The sequence below is a fragment of the Paroedura picta genome, chromosome 1 (assembly GCF_049243985.1).
Source record: "Paroedura picta isolate Pp20150507F chromosome 1, Ppicta_v3.0, whole genome shotgun sequence".
Lineage (NCBI taxonomy): Eukaryota > Metazoa > Chordata > Lepidosauria > Squamata > Gekkonidae > Paroedura > Paroedura picta.
Genome location: NC_135369.1, coordinates 177,006,645 through 177,024,887, shown reverse-complemented (window position 1 = coordinate 177,024,887; position 18,243 = coordinate 177,006,645). Strand labels below are relative to the sequence as shown.

Sequence of the window (18,243 nt, the reverse complement as noted above, 5' to 3'; positions counted from 1 at the left end):
CACATATTTAACCCCACACCACACTCCTAAAACTCCTTGAACTAACACCCCTCCAACCTCCAACCCACACAGCAGTACCACAATATACACAATCACTAGAGAGGCCGCTTTCGGCCTTGCAGATTCTACAGTAGGGTACACAGAGACAGAGTCAAAAATATAAACTTTATTCAACAAACAACAAAACACAGATAACATGAAATAGAAAAAGTGGGCCAAACTAGGAGGGGGAGTACTTGTCTGCTGGTTTTATTTTTCTCTTTCCGAGAATAGTCCTCCTTCTTGTTTGGGTGGAGGCATTCTGAGAGGGAGTCGGTGGGGTGGGTGCTGGAAGTGGTGGTGTTGGTGTGGGTGGTGGTGGGGGGGTGGGGGCGATTTGTGGAGGGTAGGCCCTTTCCATGACCACTACAGCCCTCTCCATGAGTCTCCTTATCAGTCGCACCTCCTCCACGCCTTCGCGTAGGATTTGGTTTGTCTCTCTAAGGACTGCCCTCAATTTTCTCCCCTCCTGGGCAATGAGTGTGAGCATGGCTTGGTCAGCGGCCGCGGCACGCCGTGACTCCTCCTGGCAGTGCTCAAGGAGCCTCTCTCCCACGCTTGTCAAGACGGAGACGCGCCTCAGCCTGCCGCGTTCCCTCGTAAGCCTCTCCTCTGCTGGGAGCGCACCTCTAGGTGGTGGGCTGCCTGGAGCCAGGGGTGGTTCCTCCTCCTCATCTGAAAGAACCTCTGTTGGCAAAAAATGAGAAACAAAACTGTTAGTAACATCAATAAAGTCAAAACACACCATGGTGGACATGGTGTTCTTTTTTGTCCCCGTGTTTTCCTGCCAAGAATTTAAACAATCCCCAGGGAGCACATGGTTATTGTTTGTTTGCCCATGGTGTGCTTTTACTTTTGCCTACTTTCACAGCAGGACTCTCAACAATTAAAAGGGAGCACATGGTTAGTGCCTAGCGACATTGTCCTGCAGCTATGGCTCGAAAGGAACAGGTCATGCACGCTCACCATCTTGAATCTGTATCCGCCTGCGCCGGGCAGGAGGTCCAAGCACCCCAGGCTGTTCCTCCTCCTGTGTTCCGGGTATGAAATCTGCAAAAAAAGGAAAAAAAACAGATCTAGGACCAAAGGGTGGCAAAGCCAGCTTCAAAGCCTACACCAGCAACGCAGAGGGACTCTCTTCTTTCTCTTAGCAGTGCTGCTGCCCTGCACAAACAGAAAAGCACAAAGCAGTTAAAACAGCCCCCCCCCCTATTTTTACTAATACTTACCAATGTTAGTTGATGCCCCCGAATCACTATCCACGTCAGGTGCTGCTGGAGACTCGAGGGGCCCCGTCCCTGGCAACTGTGTCTCTGTGGACAAGAGCAGAAAATAGTGAAAAATGAGCAAGCATACACCATGAACCACAAAGCAAGCTCCCAAAGTAGTGAGCCAAAGTACTGCAGAAGGCCTATGGGCGAGGCATGCAGCAAATATTTTGGGGCTGTTGGTTAAACATGACCGTTTCAAATACTAACCACATCAAGCACTCCACAGCCAACCATCTCATAAAATCTTTTAAAAATTAAAATTAAATTATGAAATCAAAACCGTTTCAAATAGTAACCACAGCAAGCACTCCACAGCCTACCATCTTATAAAATCTTTTAAAAATTAAAATTAAATTATAAAATTAAAACCGTTTCAAATAGTAACCATAGCAAGCACTCCACAGCCTACCATCTTATGCGTTGCAACGAACACACGAGAAAACGATGCCCAAACGTCAGAACACACATTTGCTCAAAAGGAAATATAAAATAAAAAGAAAATCACTTACCGGAGGCAAGGGGCGTTTGCTCAGGAGCCTCCTCTGGCTCCCCAGGAACGATGGCGATCAGGTCCAGAGTTACCGATTCCGCGGCTCGTTGCTGGACGGGGGGTGGAGGGCGAAAGCTGGACGAGGTGCCCTCGCCGGGATCCTCCTCAGCGGGTGGTTCCTCGACCGGGGCAGCTGGCTTCCGAACCACCTTAAGGCTCCTCCCGACGCGCTTCGGCCTGCCGGATCCTTCCCCGTCTCCGTACAGCTGGCGCTGCTCCTCGAAGTAGGGGCAGGTAACCTTTTCGTTGCCGGAACCCTTATTATGGTTCACGGCACGCATGTACTCTGCCCTCATTGTTTTGGTCTTCGACCGGCATTCAAGGCCGGTCCTGTTGTGGCCCAGGGCACGCATCTTAATGGCCACTTGTTCGAAGACCTCCCTATTCCTGTGGGAGGACTGGAACGCGTCCTGGATTTTCTCCTCCGAGAAAATCCCGATCAGGTCCCTGATCTCCGCGTCCCTCCAAGTTGGGCCACGGCCGGTTGCAGGGACGGACGAGGCTTGAGAAGAGGATTCCATGTTGCTTTCGCTAGTAGCTGAGCAAAATGGTGGTGCGAGGTGCAGGGTGCAACGGATCATATACCTTCCCGCACACAAAGACAAAGGGACTAGCCGGCTCCTGATTGGTAGAGGGCAGTAGGGGACACGCGCATTGGCCACATTAGGTCACATGTCACGTTCAAAGCTCCTCGCGCGGGAACAGGATCTGCTCCTAATGGCCAGATTGGCGCCCTTGTTGTTTGACTTAACGCATGCGCTGATTCGTTTACACGCGAGAAGAGCAGTTTGAACATGCAGCGGGAGCCATTTTAGGAAAATGTCCGCCATTACACAAACGCATGCCGGTGTTCAACCGAGAGCAAGTGCGGCAGTACTCGGCAGTTCCCCAATAATATTCACCAGCCACAGCATAAATCAACCAAACATGACATGTTACTGGCGTACGTTCGTTGGCACGCTCAGAGGAATGTTTTTTAAAATGAACGGGGGACGGCGACTCCGCTTGCCGGAGGTCTAGCTGCCAATGGAAGGGGTTGTCCGCACCCAAGCACAAGCACGCACCGGGAACCACACAAAGACCCACTACACATAAGCCGCCCCTCATGATATCACCTCGAATCATGTCTATTGAACCCCTCTAAGCTAAGCAGGAGACTGCGAGCGGCGACCGTTCGTTGGCACGCTCAGAGGAAAATTTTTTAAAATGAACGGGGGACGGCAACTCCGCTTGCCGGAGGTCTAGCCGCCAATGGAAGGGGTTGTCCGCACCCAAGCACAAGCACGCACCGGGAACCACACAAAGACCCACTACACATAAGCCGCCCCTCATGATATCACCACGAATCATGTCTATTGAACCCCTCTAAGCTAAGCAGGAGACTGCGAGCGGCGAACGTTCGTTGGCACGCTCAGAGGAAAATTTTTTAAAATGCTCCCTGTACGTTGACTCCGCTAGGACTGGCCGATGGTAGACGGGGTTTTAAGCTTTGGGCAAATTTTGGGAACGTGACGGTGTGTGCCACTGTGCTTGTGAAAAACTCTTGTGGTGTCCGGGCAGAATTTCCGAAAGTGATCGTGCTTGAAAGCCAGTCGCTGTCCCGTTGCCTCGTAGATCCCCGCTCGCTCGGAGAAAAAAAAAATGGCGAACAGTTCGCCGGAAGTTTGGAGGACAGGCTCGGGAGGAGGGACTTTGAAGAACCCGCAACAATGGTAACGCACAGGTCTTTAGCGCTACTGTTGCAGATTGGTTGCAGGAGTGTATCGCTATCCGGAGGGTGAATCCAGTTTTCTGGATTCCCCTAAAAGCGCTACAACGAAGCGCTTTTGGCGGGTCGGTTTCAGGATTGTTGCAGATCGTTAACGACGTCGTGCGTTATGGCAAATTAGTAGCGTTTTCAATCAGCAACCATTGTGCTATTTTTAAGCCGTGGGAAATGCCCCCAAATGTTTTCCCCAATTCATTAAACAAAAGAACCTTGAAAACACTGAAATTCAAATGAAGATCCTTTAGAATCAAGATAATATTTAAGCCTCTACAGGATGGAACACAATTTTTAAAATTTAGTACCAGTGTTTATTAATCAAGTTAAAACCCAAGGCTTTTAGCATAGCCCCAAAATACATACATACATACTAATGCCTCCACTCACCAGTTTCGGCATTACCGCCTTTACCAGTGGTCAAGCATAAAACCAGCATACGCAAAATATACAATAAATACAAGAACTGTTATAGCCAGTTGGTTCCTTGACATCAAAACATATATTCAGGACACCATGGACCTATAGTCAGTTTTGCGGAGCAGAACAATTTGAGTCCTCTAATATTTCAAAAACAGGCCCTGGATTAAGGGAAGCACTTTCAGTGTCTTGTAATCAGGAGCCCACCTTCACCAGTTTGGTGTAGTGGTTAGGAGTGCGGACTTCTAATCTGGCATGCCGGGTTCAATTCCCCATTCCTCCTCCACATGTGGCCAGCTGGGTGACCTTGAGCTCAGCACTGATAAAACTGTTCTGATCGAGCAGTGATATCAGGGCTCTCTCAGCCTCACCCACCTCAAAGGGTGTCTGTTGTGGGGAGAGGAAAGGGAAGGTGACTGTAAGCCGCTTTGAGACTCAGAGCTTTTTCAGACCTTTTCTGCAGGGAGTTCTACTGCACAGTTCAATCTCTGACAACACGCTATACCAGCTTCTATTTAGGGACTTTGCACCCCCAAATGCATCTGTATTTCATGTTATCTGGGATGTGTTTTCCAGGATCAGCCTCTTCCTCTTTCCCTTGACTTAAGCCAAGCCATTGGGGTGTTAAAAGCTACCGCTCCCCCCTTGTGATGCGAGTTCCACATACCATTGTTTGTTCTCAGGAAGGAATTTTTTTCCTTTGGTCTGATGTGTGTGTGTTTGGTGACAACAGAAGTGCTTATTTGGTTTCTGAACTTTTCCATTTGTGCTGCGACTTATTCGGGGCAGCTGGAATCTTTCACTGAACTGTATTTTGGATGATTTTGTGTTGGATTTGGGGTACTTGGTGTTATATCCAAGCTTTCAGAGTCCAGGGTGTAGTCTGCACGGGACTTTTTACCCACTCCCAACTCAAATAAATCCCTTACGTCTACACTGAATTCGATTTCCATTTTGATTTTGGGTGCTTTAAATTTTCCCTCTGCAACATGCATGATGGATCCAGAGTGACCCTACCTTTTATCCACGATATCCAAAAGTGGATATAAGCTTCGATATTTGAAAAATCGCCATCAGTAAGTGCGCAGATTTCTGTTTTTTTGTGAATTAACTTCCTTCTCCATGTCTCATAGCAAAGCAGTCTTCCCTGATTGGCCAGGGCATCAGCTCAAAGACTTCCTGGTTCTTGGTTGCAAGGCTTGTCTTAAAGTAACTGTACTCCAGAAGCTCTAACTTCTCTCAGCAGATATTTACCTCTTGTTATTCCCACCTCCTCTGCTGTCTCCAATCCCCCCCTGCTGCGCTTGGCTCCCCTCCCCACTCTGAGCTTCCCCAATCAATTGCAGAACGCTTTCTGTTTCAATGGGGGAGGGGATAGAGGAAGACCCAAGTTCAAATTGATCTGAATTCAGCAGGATCCACAACGGAAAAAACCAAGTGCAGAATCAGCCCAGGACGCTGGGAGTTCATTTCAGTTCTTTATTGTCCTAAATAAAACACACTGAACTGAGTTCCCCAATATATACAGATCCTGAAAGAAAAGAAGGATCTCTCTGCCCAATAACTTCATTGGTCCTAAGCAGAGATCTCTCACTGAACATTAACCCTGATTACAGAACAGTTGCAATCCTTGTTTCCTGTTGGCTGTTTTTACGATCCTAGCTGGGATCTCAAGCTCCCAATTAGGCACTTTGTGATCCCAGCTCAGATCTCAAGCTCTGATCCTCTGAGGAACAACATATACAACACTGGGCTAGTCTCTGCTATCTACATATGTCAGAAAGAGCTGTGTCAAATTCAGTTGAGGTTACTTGGGGGGGTGGGAATCAACCCTCCTTCTTCTTCAGTAATATCAGGGCTCCCTCAGCCTCACTTCCCTCACAGGGTGTCTGTTGTGGGGAGAGGAAAGGGAAGGTGAATGGAAGCCGCTTTGAGCCTCCTTCGGGTAGGGAAAAGTGGCATATAAGAACCAACTCTTCTTCTTCTTCTTCTTCTTCTTCTTCTTCTTCTTCTTCTTCTTCTAGTCCAACCCCGTGCACTATGCAGGGCACTCACAGCCCTATCGCTCATCCTGACACCTCCTTGAACCTTCCCAGAATCACCCTCTCCGTCAGTTGGCTATCCAGCCTCTGTTTAAAAATATCCAAAGATGGAGAAGCTACCACCTCCCGAGGAAGCCTGTTCCACTGAGAAACCGCTCTGTGGCTCCCTATGGCTCGAGGTGGTTCACAGAGTTAAAAATATACACAGAAATAAAATATAAGACAATAAAATAGCAGTTACAATAAATTAAATAATTTTAAATAACTGGTGCCTATTCCATCCAACATCTATTTCAGGGGACAGCGATGTAGGTATAAATGGGTACGTTCGGGCAGGGAGGTCAGCAAATGTTAGCAGTCATTCTCGGCCTCGGAACAGCTCTGTCTTGCAAGCTCTGCAGAACATTTTAAGGCCCTGCGGGGCTCTGATCTCATTAGGCAGAGCGTTCCACCAGATGGGGGCCAGGGCCAAAAAGGCCCCGCCTCACCCAGAGAGCAGTTCTGCCAGATTTTGCCCTGTGTTGCCTGGTCTTCTTGCTCTCCAGGGCTTATCTGTCCCTTGAGAACCAGCTTTGTTTTCTCTCTCGAGTGAGCTGCCAGCAATTAAATGCTTCCTTAGTCTTTCTTTGCAGTTCTCCTTGCCCTTCTTTCCTCAGCTGGGCCTGCCTTTTTATCAGGTTCCAGCCGGGGAGGTGGAGGGGAGAAAGCTGCCCCACTCGAGCTGTATGAAAACCCAGCCTGGCCAGCAACACCACAGGACACTCGGGCAACTCTTACGGCCCTCCTTGCTCAGACTAAGACTCCCCGTGCTTGAGGTGGGTGCTTGTGGCCCACAGATGTGGAAAATGCCAATTAATCCCCAGGATGGGTAACTTGATACCATCTAAAGAATCCTGCTTTAAATTAGAACAGTGGGGATGAATTGCTGACTTGAAGCCCTTTTTCAGCTCTCTTCCAAAGAGCCACTTGGCACTGAAAGCCCTGAGAACTACCTTTTCCATGTACACAGCATCTCTTTAGAGTCTTTTGTGTCACCACCTGATTAGATCTCTGGCATTGTTGCTTTCCTTCTGGCAACCAGAAAAGCATTTCAGCAAGTCTGCCGTCGTGACGCTTTAATGTGGGACAGAGGTAGACGTGAAGCCTTCAAGCTGGGCAGAAAGGATGAAAGGCAAGGTATAGTAAAGGAGCCTGCTGTCCTCTAAAGCAGCCTTTCTCAAAAGATTTTACTATTGAGAAACCCCTGAAACATTCTTCAGGCTTTGAGAAACCCTGGAAATGCTGCGATCACACAGAATATGGTTGGGAACACGCCCAACAAATCCGCCTTGGGACCCTCCCCTTCCCATCCCCTCCAGGCCCATCATTGGCCATTTTGCGAGGGGGGCAACATATCCATATATGGTCATATCACTCGATATGACCCCTTACTCAGTGCAGGCTACCTCCTTCTCTAGTGGACCAGGATGCTGGCAGTCTCTACTTCTGGGAGTGGCTCCTCCCTCCTAGCAGGAAAGTTTGCCAATCTTTATGCATTTGCTAGGAGGAGGGGCTTCTCTCTCCCCAAGCCCAGCCTCAAGGGAGACAGTCATTGTCTTCTGCACTTTGCCTGGAGCGCCCGGATTTCATATTAGGACTTTCTTTTTTATTACCTTCGTTGTGTCTGTACTCCTGCTGAGGACCAAGCTTGAAATTCAAGGCAGGATCATAATCCTGCAGCACAATTAGCCAATGCGTGGCTAGATCCCATCTGCCAGAGCCAGTCAGTTTAAACTGGAACTGACCTATTGCGTGTACTGGTGGGAAGATCTAGGGCCATTCTGCACCCAGAAAATGAAGTGAAAAGGTTACCTTTTGCAGACGCTTTTTTTTTTTTTTTACGTTTTACACAACGTCAGCATCCAGTGTTCCAGCAGCAAACTGGCAGCTACATCCTCCATTTTAAAGCGCTAGTTGGGGAATCCACAAAACTGGATTCCCCCAGCCTTGTAGCGCGAGCGGGAGGAGAGCAACCAGCAGCCACTAGCTAAATATCTGTGTATAATCAAAATGGCCAGAAGTAGCATGATCTCTGTCTCCAGCGCTATCCCTCGTGCCTGCCTCCCTTTCCCTTCTCCCCCGAATGGGGCTTTTTTTTGTAGCAAGCTGCCTGGAGCAACAAATGCACGTGGCTTAAGCCAGGCAGAGTAAAAGAAATTTCCACCCACCAGTTGCTGCACAAGGCATGCCTCTCAACCCCCCCCCCAAAAAAAAAAACCCCGGGAAAAATTACTTTTGTGGATCTTCAAGCCTCATAATTCCAAAACGGTGTGGCATTAAAATATGCACTATGCATCTATGATTAGATGCATAGACATAGTAATGAAGAATTTCTACTTTTTAAAAAAGATCACTTTCCCTTTAAAGCTAGGAGAAAGCTGATTGGCTGGCTGCCATGATTGACAGGCAGAGGGAGACTCGCTATAGGTGAGACTTCACTATAGGTGAAGCAGGGGGAGAGAAGATGAAGAAACAATTTAAGTGCAAGGTGATAAAACCTACCAACTTTTTTAAAAAAAGGAATCATAGAGTTGGAAGGGACCTCAAGGGTCATCTAGTCCAATCCCCTGCACAATGCAGGAACTCACAAGTACCTGCCCACCCATGGTAACCACAACTTCATGCCCAAGTGATCCTCCCCTCCAAAAATTTCCAGAATCTAGCCTGGCCTGGAGGAAATTCACCTATTCCCACAGTGGCAATCAGCAATTCCCTGGGTATGCAAGTAAGGGCCAGAAGAGACTAACACGGGTCCATCCCTTCCTGCCCAGCTACTCACAATCTGCCTAAGTTCATAACATCAACATTTCTGTCAGATGACTATCTGGCCTCTGCTTAAAAATTTCCAAAAATGGAGAACCCACCACCTCCCGAGGAAGCCTGTTCCCCTGAGGAACCGCTCTAACTGTCAGGAACTTCTTCCGGATGTTTAGCTGGAAATTCTTTTGAATTAATTTCAACCCATTGATTCTGGTCCACCCCTCTGGGGCAACTTCATGAATGGATAATTGCATGGAGAAAGGTATATAAAATCTCAGTGGTCATTTTGGCCCTGCGTTATGACACAGCGATATTCTTTAAAAAAAAATAAAAATCAGCTTTGTCTGTTGTTCAGGGGACTTGGGTCTGGTGTACACACAACACTGACATGACAAAAAGGTGGCAGAAAGCTAAATTTGATTTGGGGAATTCCACATTTGAAAACTGAGTTTATACCCAAAGGGGGAAATATTGCAGGAAAATGGATCTGGGAAACAATTCGGAGCTATTCCTGGAGCAGCCAGAAATTGTACAGAAAGTTTTATAACAATGAGGAGGAGGATGGAGATAATAACAACACCTTTCATCTTACAGCCCTCCCTTCCCCATAGGTTCAGCAAACAGATAAAAGATCACCAAGGCAGCAGTTTGCATGTGTGCAGAAATGGTGTCAGAGTCACAACCCCACGTTTTTGAGCTGTTTCACAGAGCAGATCAGAGCTTTTTATTCATATTTTTAATTTGAAAACATTTAATTTGGGGGAGGGGGCAAGCCAGTTTGGGGAGGGAAGGCAGCCTGGTGTAGCCCAGTCATCATCCCTCAGAAGCTTAAAAGTGTTGGTACTTGGAAGGGAGCCGAGCAAGGAGGACCGTTCAGAGAAAGCCAGTGGTTTTTATGCCCAACTTTTCTCTACCCTGATGCGTTTCAAAGCAGCTTACAATCATCTTCCCTTCCTCTCCTCACAACAGTGACCTTGTGAGGGAGGTGGGGCTTTGGGAGTTAACTGTGACTGTCTCAAGGTCACCTGTCCCAGATGTGGAGCAGTGGGGAATCAAACCCAGTTCTCCAGATTAACTCTTAACCACTGCCCCCTGCTGGCTCTCACTTGGCTTGAAACACCTTGCTGGGGTTGCCCTCAGTTACCTGAAATTTGACGGCACTTTATATACACACAAGCCAGTTTGTGTTCCTCCCAAGGGAAGTAGCCTACAAATACTCAAATAAACAAATAACTAAGCCACATAAATGGACTCCAGGGAATGGTAGAGGACAGGAAGGCCTGGAGGATCATTGTCCTTGGGGTCGCGATGGGTCGGACACGACTTCGCAACTAACAACAACAACAACAAGCCACATCACCTTCAAGTTGCTTCTGCTCACCTCTCTGAGCAGCACTCCCACGCAGCTCTGCTGAATGTCTTTACTGTGCCCAATGCCACCATGACACCGTTGAGATTGGCCTCCATGCCATGCCTGCTACTTGCTTCCTTTGGAGGCAAACCTGTTTGTCCAACGATTCATTTTTGTGACACAGATGAAGAGGCTGTTTGTGGCAACCTGAGCTTTGTACCTAAGAGGCTAATTCATCAGATGCACCCCTTGCAGTGTCACCCTTAGCCTGGGATTCCCGAGCAGAATTCTGGGAAATCTGGGGGTTACACAAGAGCCCCTCAGGGGTTACGTGGTCTTTCCCAGAGGTTTGGATGACATCAATAGACTTGACTTCCCCTGTTGCTCTACAGGCCTAGCCTCTTCCCCCCCCATGGAAGATTTATTTATTTATATTTTAATTTCCATACCGCACCTGCTCAAGCAGGTGATCTCAATCGATTGGCTGGCTTCCGTGCATGTCACCACTTCTGAGGTTTCTCAAAGCCTGAAAAAATATTTCAGGGGTCCTTCCACAGCCAAAAAGTCGAAATAGGCTGTCCTAAGCAGCGATCTAAATCCAGTGAACTCAGTGGGTTTCAAAGGGCCTGTGCACTGGATTTCACTCAGTTCAGTCCCCTTTTCTCTGGAAAAAGTCATTGTTTCCAGCTACAGGCTGTCTGCTGGCAAGTTCCAGCCAGCGTGGTCAGCTTGGCCTCGACATCCTTCTGGTGCTTCACACATTGTACGTTTGCTTTCATCTCTGAAGTGTCAGGGTATGTTCAAAGTGTCTCTCAGATGCCATTGGCTGATATCGTCTTGGCAAGGATGTGCTATGGAGTGTCTGATTAGTAGAGGACATGACTGTTTTCTTCGCTGGACTTCGGCATGTCAACAGTTTCCTGGCATGTCATTCTCTCAAGGGCCTGCGGAAGTCTGCTGCTTTGTCCCTCCATGTGACCAGGTCGGGACGCAGTTTAGCGGCCGTTGAGGTCATCTTGGATGGAAAGTGAATCTCGGGAGGCTTGCAGAGAAGACCCTGAGTCTGAAATCTGCTCCTAGTCTTAATGTGTGCCCAGCCATTGTATGGCTTTAGTAGAAGAAGAAAGTCTCAAGCTGGTGAAGAAGGAGGAGGAGGAGGAGGAGGAGGAGGAGAAGGGGGAGAAGGGAGAAGAAGAAGAAGAGTTGGTTCTTATATGCCACTTTTCTCTACCCAAAGTAGGCTCAAAGCAGCTTACATTCACCTTCCCTTTCCTCTCCCAACAGCTGACACTCTGTGAGGGAGGTGAGGCTGAGGGAGCCCTGATATTACTGAAGAAGAAGAGTTGGTTCTTCTATGCCGCTTTTCTCTACCCAAAGGAGTCTCAAAGCGGCCTCCAGTCGCCTTCCCTTTCCTCTCCCCACAACAGACACCCTGTGAGGTGGGTGAGGCTGAGAGAGCCCTGATATCACTGCTTGGTCAGAACAGTTTTATCAGTGCTGTGGTGAGCCCAAGGTCATCCAGCTGGTTGCATGTGGGGGAGTGCAGAATCAAACCCGGCACGCCAGATTAGAAGACCACACTCCTCACCACTACACCAAACTGACTCAAAGGCGAAGTGATTTAATGTTCGAAACAATTTCACAATGTTCAAAGCAATTTAAAAACGGATTCCCAGGTTAGTCCGCTTTCGATATCTTCATCAGTGAATTCTCAATATTGTATCTTCTCAATCTTCTCTAATAGTGTTTTTATGATTGTTGGAAATAACAGTCTTGGTTATTAGTCTTGGTTATATAGTTCAAACCCAAACTGGTCTTGTAATATCCAAATGTGTAGGGGTCTACTAATATTAACATGACAGTGTTATTCCTCTATAGCAGAATTTAGGCGTACCCCCTTTAAATAAATACATGAATCTTTATTTTTCTAGCCCACCCTTCCAAAACAGCTCAGGATGGGTAAGCAACACCATGAAATAAAATTAGATTTAAAACATAACAATATAGTTACCCCAACTAAAATCATACCAGATAACATTAGGAGCTGATGTCTCCATTTCCCAATGGTGAGTCCAGCATTTTTGGTGGTTATTTGGGGTCCTGACCATAAGCCTGCCTCTGTCCCACAGGGCCCTGATCTCCTCTAGGAAAGCACTGAGGTCGTAGCCCTACCAACACTTTTTCTAATCTCATGATAATCTGGATTTGGTAGCCATATGTTAGAAGTTCATGGGCAGGGTTGCCAGGTCCCCCGTTTTCCAGATGCACGTTGCCCATCCAAACTGCCCCAAACCTGAAGAATGCCATAACAGGCTCACATCAGGGTCATAGGGGATTGCCGCTCTGTTTTGAGGGCAAAACTCTATGGTTAGAAGCTAATTCTACCATAGAGTTCTGCCCAAAAGCCAGAGCATCACCCTCCAACATCCCCAACATACCCACATCACTTCTGGGTGACATCGGCACATTGCATCATAGAATCATAGAGTTGGAAAGGGCTATACCGGCCATCTTGTCCAACACCCTGCTCAACGCAGGATCAGCCCAAAGCATCTTTCCTCCCCACTCCTGTCAAGTGCCCCACCACCACCCACCAGAAGTGCTGATGGACTGATAACCCTATTCGCAAGTGTGCTTGCTGACTGATGGGTGCTGAATGAGTTAACATAACACACAGATACTCACTGCCAGTCTTAGATACGTGAGTGAAACTCTCAAGCCTGCAGGGATTAAGCTCTGGTCAGTGTGTACTTTTCTGAGCAACGAGAGAGGTCAAAGGCTGTGATAAGTGTGTGTAATGAAGGCTAGCTAGGAAAAGAGTGCGTAAGCAAAATGTACTGAATAAAACCTGAGGTCCGGAGAAGCCCCAGGAAGAGAAAGAAGGAAGAGAAGAAGATTCCTTTTCCTCCAGATACCAGTGTCGTGTGTGTCCTTTCATCCCTACACTGACCCTGGGGAAGGTACCAAAGGTATCTGGTGGTAACTTTCCTATTAGCAATTAATATATTGTTGGGGCATTTGCACGGAACAGGAGCAAGGTCACTGTGGGTGGGTAGGTAGTTGTGAATTTCCTGCATTCTCCAGGGGGTTGGGCTAGATGACCCCGGAGGTCTCTTGCAACTCTATGTTTCTAAGAGCTGGTGACCTCAACGGAGTAACCTTCCAAATCCCGTCAGTCTTCAGAGACTTTAAGTGTGTTTTATGACTACTTCTGCTTTCTAGGAAGGCAAGTTTGGGGTATAATGACTGCTTTCATTTTAAAGTGAGTGTTTGTTTGAAACACTCCTTGTTACCTATGAGCCAATGTGGTTTTAATTTACGGTCCTATTAATGAAGCGTACTTTAGAAATACGCAGAAGCTTCATGCTGGACATGGCAATAACACCAATTTTCAAAGGCAGGGGACTGGGTGGAACAATGCTTTCCAAAACCTTGCCTTCCTGATGAAGTCCTTACCATCCCTGTTGTTTCTTGTCACAAATAGAGATTATGGTCGCCATTGCATAGTCGGTTAGTATGTAATTGTTATTTTAATGGGGATTTTATTGGGGGTTTATTGTTTTAGAATTGTATGTGTAAACCGCCGCGAGGCTACGGCAAGTGGTGGTATAGAAATCTAATCTTTAAACCGCTCCTGTGGAGCGGTCTAAATGAAACGCTAAGGGCTAAAGGGGAGGAGAAAAGGGTGGGCCGAGTCTGGGATAAAAACTCGGAGGGGCCAATCAGGAGCCGCGAAACAGCTCCTGATTGGCCCCTACGAGTATCACTCCAGGGTCGCGCAGCTCCCCATTGGCTACTTGGCCCGTGCTCGGCTGAGCCCTCTGGGGAGTCGCCATGGGCAGCGAAGAGCCTTCGCAGCTGGTGAGTCCCCGAAGGGCGATTGGGGTATGGGGGAATGGCTTCAATGCGGCGAAAGTAGCAGGCGCGTAGCGTCTCCGATGTCTCTGACACGCCGGGCCTGCTCCTTTTGCCGTGCTGAGGCACAGACCTATCCACAGTTCTATGGATGTGAGCATGGAGATCTAGGCATGCCTCTATACCAGTCTTTCTGAACTTTTTGACTCTTGAGAAACCCCTGAAAGATTCTTAAGGCTTTGAGAAGTGGTGCGTTCATGCAGGATATGGTTGAGAAACATGGTTGTGTACATGCCCACCCTCCCCTCCCCTTGCCACCCCCTCCAGACCCATCATTGGCCATTTTGGGAGGCGTGGGTGGGTTGACATGACCATATGTGGTCATAGCATCCGATAAATGTTTAGCAAATTTTTAAAAAATACGAAAACTAATTTCCACCTATTCAGAAAACCCTTCCAGGGCCGTCAAGAAACCCGGAGATTTTATGAAACCCTGGCTAAAAAATCCTGATCTATCCCTATGCATTCTGCATCTGTACAGTTAGTTTTAGACAAAAGAGATCTCAGAGTTACTTTACTTCTCTTCCTCTGTTCTCCTCACCAAATCTGTTACTGTCTCCCATCCAACTCATCCCCCTGCATACTGTAAACATGAAACAAAATATGAGTTTAAACTTTGTTGACAGAAGTTTGCCTTTTCTGCTTCCTGCTTGGGGGGATCCTTTCATGGGAAATATAACAAAACATCACCATGAAGTGATAATCTTATGTAAACTGTGTTTACCTCAGGGTGGTCAACAACACCTTGGCGGGGAATGTGTTGCCAGGGTGCCTCAAAGGCATCAGATAGTTTCCTTTCTCTGTGTTTTTCTTGCTCGAAAAACATATTTGCTGACGATATCCTTTCCTTTCAGCACATTTTACAGCTGCATGACCCCTGCAAGGCATTCTGAACTGGAAAGTTTACAAATCAATAAATAACCTTATTCCTCTATTCCTTAAAAATATGAACTTCTTAAAAGAAGGAGAGAAGTCCCTCCTTTCAGCAGGAAACGACGGCCTCAGAGTTCCAAAGAAGTAGCTAAAGAAATGAGAGGTTACTTAACAGACCAGGCCAACGATATTTCTTCAGGATAAATGCAATCTAACATTAAAAGCCTGCAAGGAAACTCATAAGAAGCTTGTTTTGTTTTTCCAGCCGAGTGGCAAAAGGAACTTTTGATCTCTTTTATTTCCTGATAGGTGCCAACAGCAACAGGGCTGATTTTCTTTCACTGTGTTGATGACTTTTAATGTGGGTTAATAATCCTGAGGTTATTTCATTGCATTCTCTCCCCCCCGCCCCTGCCCCTGCCCCTGCCCCCGTAAGTTTCTGAAACAACTCCTGCCATACAGCGAGGTCCTCTGGAGGACCCTTGAATTTGCATGGCACACATAAAACATTTATATTTCCATGTGTGGATTAGAGGTCGCCTGGAGATATGTTGACGCTTTATCCATTATATTTTGTGGCAACAGCTTTGCATTGAAATCACTGTTCGTACTCTTTTTAGTTAGGAAAAAGGATGGAAAAGGGAACTGGACTTTCAGGCTGGCTTTCCGTGTGGTCGTCAAACTGTATGGGGGCACAACTGCTCTGGACTCTGCAGTGGGGCTAAATTATTTTAACTCAGAGCAAGAGTTCTGTTCCTGTCTATTCCTGCCAGGTAGAGCGGTTCCTCAGTGGAACAGGCTTCCTCGGGAGGTGGGAGGTTCTCCTTCTCTAGAAGTTTTTAAGCAGAGTCTAGATAGCCATCTGACAGAAATGCTGATCCTGTGAACTTAGGCAGATTGTGAGTGGGTGGGCAGAAGGCATGGCGTCTGAGCTTGTGGCCCTTTCTTGCATGCCCAGGGAAATGCCAATCTCCACTTCAGGAAGAAAATTTCTTCCAGGCCAGACTGGCCAGGGATTCCAGTTGGGGGAGTGGGCATCATTTGGGCATGGAACTGGGGTCTCTGTTGGTGGGCAGGTAGTTGTGAATTTCCTGCATTCTGCAGGGGGTTGGACTAGATGTCCCTGGAAGTCCCCTCCAAATCTATGATTCTATGATTAATAAAGAACCAAGACAAGAAAGCCTATTTGAAGCCATGCAGTTTAACATTTCAACATCAAGAAAACAAAGATCATGGCATCCGGCCCTCTCAATTCCTGGCAAATAGAAGGGGAAGAAATGGAGATAGTGACAGATTTTATTTTCCTGGGCTCCAAGATCACTGCAGATGGGGACTGCAGCAAAGAAATTAAAAGACACTTGCTCCTGGGGAGGAAAGCTATGGCAAATCTAGACAGCATCCTAAAAAGCAGAGACATCACCCTGCCAACAAAAGTGCGTTTAGTCAAGGCTATGGTCTTCCCAGTTGCAATGTATGGCTGCGAAAGTTGGACCATAAGGAAGGCCGAGCGTCAAAGAATTGAGGCTTTTGAACTCTGGTGCTGGAGAAGACTCTTGCGAGTCCCTTGGACTGCAAGGCGAACAAACCGGTCAGTCCTAGAGGAGATCAGCCCTGACTGCTCTTTAGAAGGCCAGATCCTGAAGATGAAACTCAAATATTTTGGCCACCTCATGAGAAGGAAGGACTCCCTGGAGAAGAGCCTAATGCTGGGAGCGATCGAGGGCAAAAGAAGAAGGGGACGACAGAGAATGAGGTGGCTGGATGGAGTCACTGAAGCAGTAGGTGCAAACTTAAATGGACTCCGGGGAATGGTAGAGGACAGGAAGGCCTGGAGGATCATTGTCCATGGGGTCGCAATGGGTCGGACACGACTTCGCACATAACAACAACAACAAAAGCAGGGGCAGTCAAACTGCGGCCCTCCAGATGTCCATGGACTACAATTCCCAGGAGCCCCTGCCAGCAAATGCTGGCAGGGGCTCCTGGGAATTGTAGTCCATGGACATCTGGAGGGCCACAGTTTGACTACCCCTGTTGTAAAGCATCTCTGATAAACTCTGTGTGTGTGTGTGTGTGAGAGAGAGAGAGAGAGAAGGAAGTATTGTCAAGTTATTTCCAATATATGGTGACCCTATAAATTAATGACCCCCAAACCTTTTATTGTTAACAGCCTTGTAAAGTGAGGGCCATGGTTTCCTGTTCAGCTGCCTTTTTCAACCTTTTGACCGTGGAGGAGCCCCTGAAATAAATGTTCAGGCTTTGAGGACCCCGGAAGTGATATCAGCTGGCCACACCTGTTAGACTTTGTCTTTTAGCAAGAGTCAGCCACTGACAGAGAAAGGATGAGCTATTTGCTGATACTATTTGCTAGTGGGACCAGGCAGAGCTGGTCATGTGGTCTGTTTATTGGTATGTAAGATTGTTTAGGGGCCATTGCCTATGTGCTTGTTTACCATGTCTGCAGCTTTAAAAGGAAGAGAAGGCTTCTCCTCCCTTCTCTCCAGAAAGAGATCTGCTGTAGGCAGAGGTAGATTCTACTGGATGGGGGATACGCTTCTAGGTAACACTGTGTGTGAACAAGACCTTGGGGTACTTGTGGATTGTAAGCTAAACATGAGCAGGCAGTGTGATGCAGCGGTAAAAAAGGCGAATGCCATTTTGGGCTGTATCAACAGGGGCATCACAAGAGGTCAAAATCACAAGAGGTCATAGTCCCATTGTATACGGCACTGGTCAGACCACACCTGGAGTACTGTGTGCAGTTCTGGAGGCCTCACTTCAAGAAGGACGTAGATAAAATTGAAAGGGTACAGAGGAGAGCGACGAAGATGATCTGGGGCCAAGGGACCAAGCCCTATGAAGATAGGTTGAGGGACTTGGGAATGTTCAGCCTGGAGAAAACGAGGTTGAGAGGGGACATGATAGCCCTCTTTAAGTATTTGAAAGGTTGTCACTTGGAGGAGGGCAGGATGCTGTTTCTGCTGGCTGCAGAGGAGAGGACACGCAGTAATGGGTTTAAACTACAAGTACAACCATATAGGCTAGATATTAGGGAAAAAATTTTCACAGTCAGAGTAGTTCAGCAGTGGAATAGGCTGCCTAAGGAGGTGGTGAGCTCCCCCTCCCTGGCAGTCTTCAAGCAAAGGTTGGATACACAATTTTCTTGGATGCTTTAAGATGCTTTGGGCTGATCTTGCATTGTGCAGGGGGTTGGACTAGAT

General features: G+C 47.5%; 1 protein-coding gene across 2 annotated transcripts in view; it reads left to right on the top strand.

The window, feature by feature from the left end:
- FERMT1 (FERM domain containing kindlin 1) overlaps positions 1-18,243 on the top strand; it is a 290,949-nt gene that overhangs the window by 123,059 nt on the left and 149,647 nt on the right. The window contains exon 1 of one of the 2 annotated variants that reach the window (XM_077313246.1): positions 13,081-13,203. The exons of the other annotated variant lie outside the window; for it this stretch is intronic. The gene's annotated coding sequence lies outside the window, so the exon portion shown is untranslated. Of the gene's footprint in view, positions 1-13,080; positions 13,204-18,243 lie in introns of those variants that run through there. 2 annotated transcript variants of the gene reach the window in all.